Source organism: Sturnira hondurensis, unplaced genomic scaffold, assembly GCF_014824575.4.
Source record: "Sturnira hondurensis isolate 20B ecotype Veracruz unplaced genomic scaffold, ASM1482457v3 Scaffold0024230, whole genome shotgun sequence".
NCBI classification, from domain to species: domain Eukaryota; kingdom Metazoa; phylum Chordata; class Mammalia; order Chiroptera; family Phyllostomidae; genus Sturnira; species Sturnira hondurensis.
In genome coordinates, this window is record NW_028096861.1 from 93,648 (window position 1) to 105,479 (window position 11,832).

Genomic DNA, 11,832 nt, shown 5'->3' on the forward strand with positions numbered 1-11,832 from the left:
GATTGATTGATTGAATTCACTTGGGCCTTCATTATGTACCAGCTTCACTTGCTGAAATTTAACAAAAGGCCAAGAGTGCAAATATACAAGAGATAATTACATGGAGTATGCAGTAGGAGGAGGGGAGTAAGTTGCTTCAGGTTGAAAACAATGTGTTCAGGAGCAAAGTAGAAGAGATGTAGTGGCTTATTTAAAAATATTCCCTTCTTCTTTTCTCTACCAAGTCTGAAAAGGCTTTCAGAAGTTACATAAGCCTTATAAGTTGAAAATTCAATAACACAACTTTTTGCCAAACATCTAACATTTTTTAAGCACATGAATTTTCTTCTGTTAAGTAATATGAAACCAGAGTTTAGAACATTTTAGTAGCCTTAAAAGTTCTTGTAGTTTATAACAAAATGCTAATTGAAAGTTTTTCCTACATGATTTTAGTAATTAAAATTTTGCAAAACACAAGAGATTTAAGATTAGAAAAACTGGAATTCCAAGATGTTTCAAGCAAATTATAGAAAGTACTCAACATAACAAACCTGATTTCACCATATTGATACTAAAAATTCTAGCTGTTAAAAACATAGAAACACATAAGTAAAATAATATAAGCTAATACATAATATGATTACGTTCTGACCCAAAGACCCTAGGTATACAAATACAAATCTGGATTTCCTGAAATTATAGTTTTAACATGAAATATTACCTTAATTCTACCCGTGTAAAAAAGACAGACATTCGAAGACATATACAAATTATTTACTAACTTTAGAAAATAAATCGTCAACAGTTAAAGTTCTAAGTATACAACTGAAGTGAAATGTTTTATTACATGTGTATTCAGAGATCAGCTCCCTAAATAGCAAAAGATTTATTGCTCTTGTCAAGCTATGATCCTTGCTGAGCTGGACTTGTGCTCTTAACATGAATTACGGTTTCATGCCTTTATTTTGCACATGGCTCCTTGTTTAACCAAAACACAGGCAGCCATTTAAAAGAAATCAAACAGAAAGGAAGGTATTAATGGAGGAAATGAAGCACAAAAACAGAAGGCATACAAAAAGTAACAACATAATGGCAATAGTAAATACTTCACTATCAGCAATTATTTTAACGTATATTAGCCCCTTATTAGATATACAATTTATAACACAATTTTTCTGCCTTTCCATGAGTTGCTTTTTATTCCACTGATAGTATCTTTTAATGCACAAAAGTTTTTAATTTCGATGTATTTTATATATTTTTCCTTCATGCTATGCTTTTGGTGTCATATTTTAGAAATCATTGACAAATCCAATTTCATGAAGCTATTTTTCTGTCATTTAAAAATAATTTTATAGTTTTAACCTTCATGTTTAGGCTTTTGTTCCATTTGGGCTAATTTTACATATGACATAAGGTAAAAGACTTTTTTTGTTGTTGATGGTGACCAAAAAAGCAGGAGTAACTATACTTACATTAGAGAAAATAGATTTTAACCTAAAAATAGTAAGAAAAAAACATTATGTAATGATAAGGGGGTCAATTTACCAAGAAGATATAACAATCATAAATATTTGCACTATTCAAAAAAATTAACTCAAAATAGAGTACAGACTTAAATATAAAGCCAAAAACCATAAAACTTCTTAAATAAATCATAGGAAAAATCTCCTTGACATGAGTTTTGGCAAATATTTTTTTCGTATGTGATACCTACAGTACAAGCAACAAAGCAAAAAATAAATGAATCAATAAATAAACATATGGGGCTATATCAAACTAAAAAATTCTGCACATCAAAAGAACAATCAACAAAATATAAAGACAATCTAAGGAATGAGAAAATATTTGCAAGTCATATCTCTGATAAGGGCTTAATATCCAAAATACATAAAGGACTCATTCAACTCAATATCTAATAAGTCAATTAATAATTGGACAAAGAAACTCAGTAGACATTTTACCAAAGAAAATGTAGGAATAGCTAACAAGTACTTGAAAAAGTGCTGAATATCACAAATTAAAAGGAAAATACAAGGCAAAACCACATACGACATCACCTTAGGCCTGTTATGATAGCTCTCATAAAAAAAAAGAAATAGAGCCCTGGCTGGTGTAGCTCAGTGGATTGAGCACAGACCTGCGAACCAGAGGATCGCAGTTTGATTCCCAGTCAGGGCACATGCCTGGGTTGCAGGCCAGTTCCCTGAAGGCCAATTCCCAGGAGGGGACGCACGAAAGGCAACCATACATTGACGTTTCTCTCCTTCTCTCCTTCCCCTCTAAAGATAAATAAATAAATAACATCTTTAAAAAAATAGAGATAAAAACTGCTGGCAAGAATGTGAATAAAAGCAATCCTTGTGCATTGCTGAAGGGACTGTAAAGTGGTGCAGCCACTATGGATAAGTTTCTCAAAACATTAAAAATAGAACCATTACATGATCCAGCAATTCCACTTTTAGAAATGTGTTCAAATTCAGTGAAGGCACTCTATCAAAGAGATGTATCTGCTCCCATGATCATTGCAGCATTAATTACAATAGCCAATATATGGAAATAGCTTGTGTCAATTGACAGTTAAATGCATACAGGCTATTCCATATATTGCCTATTGTAAATAATGCTACTATGATTATATATGTATAGGAAAAACGACATATGTGTATATAGCTAGGGAAAATATTCAGATGTAAAAACAAGGAAATCATGCCATAGGTGACAAGATGGATGGGTCATGGGGCCATTATGCTAATTAAAACATATCATACAGAGAAAGGTAAATACTGTATGAACTTACATATACATGGAATGTAAAAAAAACTCATAAAAAACAGATCAGATTTGCGGTTACCAGAGGTTGAGGGGGACTGGATGAAGGTGTCTAAAACATACAAACTTTCAATTATAAGATAAATAAGTACTAGGAATGTAATATATAATACAGTAACAATAGTTAACACTGCTGTATGATATATTTCAAAGTTGTTAAGAGAGTAGCCCCCAAGAGTTTTCATCACAAAGAGAAAAACACTGTTTTCCTTTCCTTTTCTTTTTCTTTTTGTTTTGTGTATATGATGATGGATGTTAACTAAACATACTGTGGCAATTCTACAATATAAGTAACTGAGATTATTTATGCTGTACAACTTAAAGTTATGTAGTACTATATGTCAGTTTTATCTTAATGAAGTTGAAAAATATATAAAAATGGTTACTGAAAAAATAAAGACAAAAATATATAATACTTCATATTAATAGAATAAAACTGCACATGAATTTCTCATTAGATACATAAATAGCAATTTGACAAAAATAAATAACTTTTCATGATTAAATCACTAAACGAGTCAGGAATAAAAGAGAACCTCCTTATCCTGACAAAAGGCATACACAAAAACTAACAGGTAACATCATATTTAATTGTGAGTGACTGAGTGTTTTCTTATCTGCACTTGTGTATGGAATCCACTAGTTACTACTGTAAGTAATGTACTTGTTTTGAGAATACAAGTTTGATATACAAAAATCAATGAACAACCCAACAGTTAAATTAAGACAAATTTCATCTAAAATAACATCCAAAATAGTTACATACTTTGGAATAAGTTTTGAAAAATGAATGCAAGAATTACCTACATAAAATTAAAACACATTATTAAAAAGTTAAAGAAGATGTAATAAATAGAAAGGCATACATGAATCAGAAGACACAATATTATTAATATGTTAATATTCACAAATTGATCTATAATGAAACACAGCCTTTACCAATAGTCCAGGTGTTTTTTGTAGAGATTAACAAGGTGATCCAAAATTAATATGCAAATGCATGGTACCCAAAATAGACAAAATAAATTTGAAAAGGAATTCAGCTAGAAGACTCACTTCTCAATTTCAAAACTTACAACAAAGTTATACTAATTGAAGAAATGTGGTATTAGCATAAAATAGACATATATAAATATATGTAAATGCGGTATATATGTATGTATGTGTGTATATATATATAATGGAATTGAGAGTCCAGAAATAAACTGTTACATATGATCAAAAGAACATTCAATGGGAATATATACTATTTCATCAAATAATATTGTGACAACTGAATATACATGTGCAAAAGAGTCAAAGTGAATGTCTACCTCATACCATACATCAAAAATATCTCAAAACAGATGAAAAGCCTATATGTTAGATATACAAGTATAAAATTTTTAGAAGGTGACATGAAAGTCTGTCTTCACTACTTTGTCTTAGATACAATACCAATGGCATATGACAATAGAAAAAAGGTAAATTGTACTTCATCAAAATTAAAAACATTTTTGTATAAGCAGTAACCTCAAGGAAGTGAAAAGACAGCATATGAAATGGGAGATAATATTTGGATATATATATATAATGAGGACTAGTATAGAGAGTTGAACACTTAAAACTCAAAGAGGAAAAAACAACTAATTTAAAAAATGGACAAATTATGTGAATAAACACTTCTCCAAATAAGATATTTATATGGCTGATAAGCACATGAAAAGAGGGTTAACACTGTTAGCTATCAGGAGAATTCAAATCAAACCCTCAGATATTCCTCTTGGAATATCTCATGGGTGAAATATTTCACATCCTGGACAGAATCCATAATCAAATTAACTGGCATAACAAGTGCTTGTAAGGATATGAAAGAACTGGTTCCCTTATACATTGAGGTGGGAGAGAGAGTGATATAATCACTTTAGGAAAAATTCTGGCAGTTCCTCAAAATTTTAAGCACGGACTTACAGTATGAACTAGATATATACCCCAAAGATTTGAAAACATATGCCCCTACAGAAATTTGTATATGAATGTTTACAGCATTATTCACAATAGACAAATGTAGAAACAACTCAAATATCCAGCAACTAATGAATAGCTACTGTATTTTGCTGTATATAATGCACATCCATAGTTTTTGTGTGCATTACACCTGGGATTATTATACCCATGCTATGTAATAATGTTACCCATGTATAATGAGCATTCTTAATTTTTCCTCAAAAATTTGAGCAAAAAGTGTGCATTAAACATGACAAAATACAGTATATACATAAAAAGTAACATCAAAGAGCCATAAAATGAAATGCTGACACTTACCACATCCTGGACAAATCTTGGAAACATTATGCTAATTGAAATAAGCTGGTTACAAAAGACCATATTTTATATATACAATTCCATTTATAATAATATCTAAAATAGGTACATCCACAGAAATAGAAAACATATTAGTGGTTGTCTAGTGCTGGGATGGGCCTTTGGTGTGCTAATGGGTATGTAGTGCATTTTTGAGATGATTGTTCTAAAATTAGGTTGGTGCTGTTTGAACAACTCTGTGGATGTATTTAAAAAAACTAATTATACACTTCTAATATGTGAATTCTGTACTATGTGAATTATATCTCAATAAAGTTGTGTAAAAATCATCTCTGCTAACTAAAGCCATTCAACAGAGATTACTGTTAACTTTTTTGAAGTTTAATTTTTGCCTGAGAGTTATTGAATGTTACTGACCCTCACTTTCCTCAAATCAAAATAGCATTTGTATTAGTTTAGAATGCCATGATGTTTAAAGTTTCTATAAATCTTTTTTAAATATATTTTATTGATAATGCCATTACAGTTGCCACATTTCCCCCCTTCATTCCCCTCCACCCTGCACACCCCCTTCCTCCATATTCGCCCCCTTTAGTTCATGTCCATGTGACACAAGTTCTTTAGCTTCTACATTTCCCATACTACTCTTGTCCTCCCCGTCTATATTCTACCTACTGTCTATGCTACCTATTCTCTGTACCTTCTCCTCCCTTCTCCTCCTCACACTCCCCTATTGCTAACCTTCCATGCGATCACCATTTCTGTGGCTTCCCTCCTGATCTAGCTAGTTTGCTTTTGTTTTAGGTGTGGTTGTTAATGACTGTAACTTTGCTGTCCTTTCACTGTTCATATTTTTACCTTCTTTTTCTTAGATAAGTCCCTTTAACATTTCACATAATAAGGGCTTGGTGATGATGAGCTCCTTGAACTTGACCTTATCTGAGAAGCTCTTTAGCTGCCCTTCCACTCTAAATGAAAGCTTTGCTGGATAGAGCAATGTTGGATGTAGGTCTTTGGATTTCATGACTTGGAATACTTCTTTCCAGCCCCTTCTTGCCTGTAAGGTCTCTTTGGAGAAATCAGCTGACAGTCTGATGGGAACTCCTTTGTAGGTGACTGTCCCCTTATCTCTTGCTTCTTCTAGAATTCTCTCCTGCATTTTTAATCTCAGGTATGTAGATATGATGTGCCTTATGGTGTGTTCCTCCTTGGATCCAACTTCTTTGGGACTCTGAGCTTCCTGGACTTCCTGGAAGTCTATTTCCTTTGCCAGATTGGGGAAGTTCTTCGTTATTACTTGTTCAAATAAGTTTTCCACTTGTTGTTCTTCCTCTTCTCCTTCCAGTACCCCTACAATTCAGATGTCGGAACATATAAAGATGTCCTGGAGGTTTGTAAGCCTCTCTTCATTTTTTTGAATTCTTGCTTCTTCCTTCTTTTCTGGTTGGATGTTTCTTTCTTCCTTCTGGTCCACTCCATTGATTTGAGTCCCAGATTCATTTCCATCACTATTGGTTCCCTGTGCATTTTGCTTCATTTCACTTAGTGAAGCCTTCATTTTTTTTCATCTAATTTGTGACTAACATCAATGAGTTCTATGAGCATCCTGATCACCAGTGTTTTGAACTTTGCCTCTGATAGGTTGGCTATCTCTTTGTCACTTAGAAGTACTGGCTCTGGGGCTTTGAGCTGTTCTTCTGCTTCAGCCATAATGTTTTGGTCTGGTTGCGCCTGTTACATATGAGGGGTGGAGGCTTAGGTGTTCACCAGGGTGGGGCAACCCAGTCGCTGGGTTGCAACTGGGGATGGGGTCAGAGAAGGATTGTTGGCATTTGTTCCGCTCTCGGATTTCGGTCCCCTCTGCCACTTCCCCCAAGCAAACTGGGCCCTTCTGGTGCTGGTTCCCAGGTGGGTGGGCTTGTGTACATTCTAGGACCCTGTGGGTCCCTCCAGTGAGCTCTCCTGGGTGGCTGGGACCCTCTCCCAGCACCTCAACCCTGGAAAGTTTTTCCAATCAGTGCTTTTAGGCTTCATTTCCCTGTGTTGGGGCCCTGGGTTGCACGGTCTGTCTCACTGCCCTTTTTTTTTTTTTTGCCTGGCTTATTGGCGCAAAAATGTGTGTCTGTGGTCAGCCAGCCACCTTGTGCACCTTTCTGGGTTTGCTCATTTTGTCCCATGCCCGCCCGTGTCCACTAACCACTACCTTTTCCTGCCAGGACCCCTCTCTACCGGCCTCTGACCCTGCCCCTCTTACCAGTCGGGATGAATGGTTGGTTGTCGTTGGACTTTGGTACAATTCAATTTTCTGTCTGTTCTGGATGTGTTTTTGTTCCTAAATCTTTGTTGTCCTTAAATTTGGTTGTCCAAGAAGGTACAGTATTTCCACCTACACCTCCATCTTGGCCGGAGGTCTTGGCAAAATTATTTTCTTAAACAGGTAAATCCTTAGCTAAAGTTGCTTGTGGCGGAGCCCACTGACCTCTGGGCTGGTGCTGAGAGGCTGAGGACCCGGGTTCCGGTAAGGGAGCAGGGTGCACGCGCCCAGGTGCCCCAGGTGCAGCTCTAGAAGGCTACCGCTCTCATGGCTCAGCTGGGCCACTGGAGCTCCAGCTCCTGGATACGCTGCCCCCAGCGAGCCAGCAGCTCTTGCTGTACTGCGAGGATCTGGTTCAGCTCTTGCAAGTACTAGGCCGACTTGCCTCCCCGCCTGGTGGCCAGTGGGGCCTCAAGTGAGCAGGAAGCATGGCAGCGTTGGAGGTGGTGGTGGGGCGGCCATGGCTGCACAGTAGGTTCAGTCCCTGCGTGCAGCAAGGAGTTCAGCTGATGGCTGGAACAGGCCGGCGTGGCTCTGTCTCACCTCCTGGCTCTGCCTCAGCTCCCACCTCCGCCTGCAGTCACCCCTGGCGTCTGCACACCTCCATCACTGTGCATTGTGGTACCCTGCTGCCCCACGGAAGCACTGGGGCTGGGAGAGTGTGGAGCTGTGGCCACTGGGGGCAGGCAAGGAGTTCGCAAAGTGCCGGCTGCGAGGCAGATAAGTTTCTATACATCTTAAACTTTCACAAATACTGATGGAAGTTGGAAGGCACTACCAAAGCACTTTCACTAATAGAGATACACACATTGTAGTTATAAAGTATCTTTTAAAGAAAGCTCAAAGTGCTCTGTTTTTATTAACTCCTAAATCTCTATGACGTTCATGAAAGATGGGAATGCAATTAATTTTTAAGCCACATAATAACTGCAACAAAAAAATCTTGCAGCACTTATCTTTAAAGTATTCTTATATCTTCACATAGATGATTATCATCATTATCTTTAATCATGAAAACACTATGATAGTGCACTGACACCAACGTTATGAAGAGTGGAACAGCACTTTGGAGACCAATATGGTTGCAATTTACCCTCAAAGGAGTGAGGTTAGCCTGGAGTTTTTGAAAAAGAACTGAGCTATGGTATTTTGATAGTCGCCTCCTGACAGTTTCATTACAGCAGTAATAATAACCCTTATTACAACATTATATTCCCAAGTGGCTGCAAAACAGAGCTGATTTCAACCTTTTAGTATCCCTTAGGATTCCCTGAGTTTGGACTCATTCACTTAGCTTGAAACTAGACTCTCCTCCAGGAATAGTTTGAAGTTACCAGGTGTAACAGAACGAAGAGGCAGATATCTGTGTTACATAGTCCCAGGGTCAGAAACTAAATAGAATTGCTTGTTTGCTTCCAGTTTCAGAGCTAGAAAGCTCCCAAGACGACCATAGGTTCCATTTTTTTAAGTTCTGATGTTACAGTTATACAACTTGGTAATGAGTGTCATTAAAATCTTGGAGGATAACTAACATAAACTGAATGCTTGTATCCCAGCCATATTCATATATTGAAAGCTAATCCCCAATGTGATGGTATTTTGAGGTTGGACTTGTAGGAGATGCTTATGTCATAAGAACAGAGCCTTCATGAATGGGATTGGTGCTATTGTAAGAGAGGCCCCCTTACTCCTGCCATATAAGGACACAGTGAAAAGATGGCCTTCTGTGCATTAGGAAGCAGAATCTCACCAGACACAATCTGCCAGCCCCTTGATCTCAAACTTCTCAGCCTCCATAACTGCGAGAAATAATGTTTGTTGTTTAAGCTACTCAGTCTATGGTATTTTTGTTATAGTAACCCAAATACACTAAGATGCTAATCCTCATGGAGTACAGTTCCCTGGGCTGCCTTGCTTTCTTCAAAGATTAATTGAAAGAAAGGGCAAATGATGCCCCAAGGGTTCTCTGCAAACAATCTCTACCATATTGTCTCAAGTGAAGTTGCTGGAGGTCTGGTATAATATAAAGGAATTTTTCCTCAACTACCCTGTGATATTGTAGGCTCTAAGATATTTTACTTGAAATGGAATGTAAAGAAGACCTAGACTAGCATAATTTTATTAAGTTTATAACCAAGAGAATGTAAGTACAAGAAAATTTATATACCAGGGAACATACAAGGAGCCTCACACAGATTGTGCCATTTCATCATATAGTATTTCTGAAAAGTAGGTATCATTAACTATATTATGCAAATGAGAAAACTGTCACACAGAGAGGTTACATCACTTGCTTGAGATCACATAAGTAGAAAGTGGCAGAGTCTAGATTAAATAAGCCCATGCTCTAAATTGTTATGTCAAACTTTCTTTCTTTAAAATGATTACCATTCAAAAAAACCTTGCTAAATTTTATTCCATTTAAAAAGTTCTTTTATATAAAACAACTTGAGTCCCTTTAAAAGTTCTGTCAGGAAAATATGGAGACTATAAAAAGGCATAACTTTAGGTTAAATTATCCTTAGAGGAGCAGTCAGCTTCTGAAAAATTAAAAATTAAATGTTACACGCTCAGACCTCCAAATACTTTAATACAGTTGACATTTTTAGGGTGTATGGTAAAGGCGAAACAATGTTTCTGAGTTGCATCTTGGTTCTGCCACATACTGCCTATGTGAGCCTTCTGAACAAGTTATTGAAACATGGATTAAATGCCTGTATGTCTAGATCATATGGAAATTAAGTGAGATCAGGTATAGAAAGTGACTGGTGGTACCTGGTATGTGTAAAACCTTCAACAAATGCTAAATGTGATTGTTATTACTATTATTTAAAACAACACTGCAGGCATAAAAATACAAAAAAACTAGGGAATGAAAAGGGGTGTTGGGCAGAGGACTTGAACAGACATTTCTCCAAGGAGGACATACAGAGAATCCAGAGACACATGAAAAGATGCTCGATATCACTAGCTATCAGAGAGACGCAAATTAAAACCGCAATGAGATACCACTTTACACCAGTCAGAATGGCTATCATAAACAAAGAAACAAACAACAAGTGCTGGAGAGGTTGTGGGGAAAAGGGGACTCTAGTTCACTGTTGGTGGGATTGCAGACTGGTACAACCACTATGGAAAAATGTATGGAATTTTCTAAGAAAACTAAAAATGAACGTACCTTTTGACCCAGCAATTCCACTCTTGGGAGTATATCCTAAGAACCCTGAAACACCAATCCAAAAGAACCTATGCACCCCGATGTTCATAGCAGCACAATTTACGATAGCCAAGAGTTGGAAGCAGCCTAGATGCCCATCAGTAAATGACTGGATCAAAAAACTATGGTACATTTACACAATGGAATTCTATGCTGCAGAAAGGAAGAAGGAACTACTACCCTTTGCAACATCATGGATGGAACTGGAAAGCATTATGCTGAGCGAAATAAGCCAGGCGGTGAAAGACAAATATCATATGATCTCACCATTAACAGGAATCTAAACAAACCAAACAAGCAAGCATAATACAACCAATGACACTCAAATATGGAACAGGCTGTCAGGGCCCAGAGGGGAGAGGGGAGAGAATCATAGGGGAAAAGGGAATGGACTCACATGAACAAGTATAAAAGACACATGGACAATAACTAAGGATGGGGGGTGGAAAGGGGAGGGAGGCGGGGAGCATGGGGTGGGGGGCGGGCAGGGTTGGGAATATAAGACAGAAACCTGTACTTGAACAAGAATTAAATAAAAATTATATTAAAAAAAAAGAAAAGGGGTGTTGGGAGGATATTTATGCTGTGATTCCATTTTAGTTTAAGCATGCTTTAGGAAACAGCAAATACATGAAAATCATTAGACTCTCAATGAGAAATGATACTAATTATGATGATGGAGTCCTTTTTGGTTAGGACTAAGTGCTAGAGGGTTACTTTCCATAATCTGTTATTGCTTATCATTTTGAAGTAAGGAGTTATAAGATGGAAAGAGTAAAGGTAAGGTTATTTCTTATTGTAATTGAGAATAGCCTGCAAGCATCTTAAACCCAGATAAAACTTAAATACTGTGTTTGAACAAATTAAAGAGTCCAGCAAGAAAAATGGTGAATATCCATGCTCTGCTATTCAAATTTTCTGAATCAAATTTTTCAGGGAAGATCTATAACCTTAAAAGATGTCTTAAGGTAGGCTTATGCATCACTCTGGAGAATATTTGAAGCATATGTAAATAATTGAATATGTTAAACAGTAAAGAAATGACACATTTTTGCACAGATTTGAAATTGCTTTAATTTTTTTACTCTGAATGTGTCTTTTTCCTACACACGTTTTTAAAAAGACTATTTGATTAATTGTTCTATTTATTATTAAATTTGTTTATGTATTTTTAGAGGGGAAGGGA

At 36.4% G+C, this 11,832-nt stretch overlaps 1 protein-coding gene across 1 annotated transcript in view; it reads right to left on the bottom strand.

The window, feature by feature from the left end:
* The window catches only part of HDX (highly divergent homeobox), a 98,076-nt gene that overhangs the window by 58,448 nt on the left and 27,796 nt on the right, over window positions 1–11,832 (bottom strand). The gene's annotated exons all lie outside the window — the stretch shown is intronic.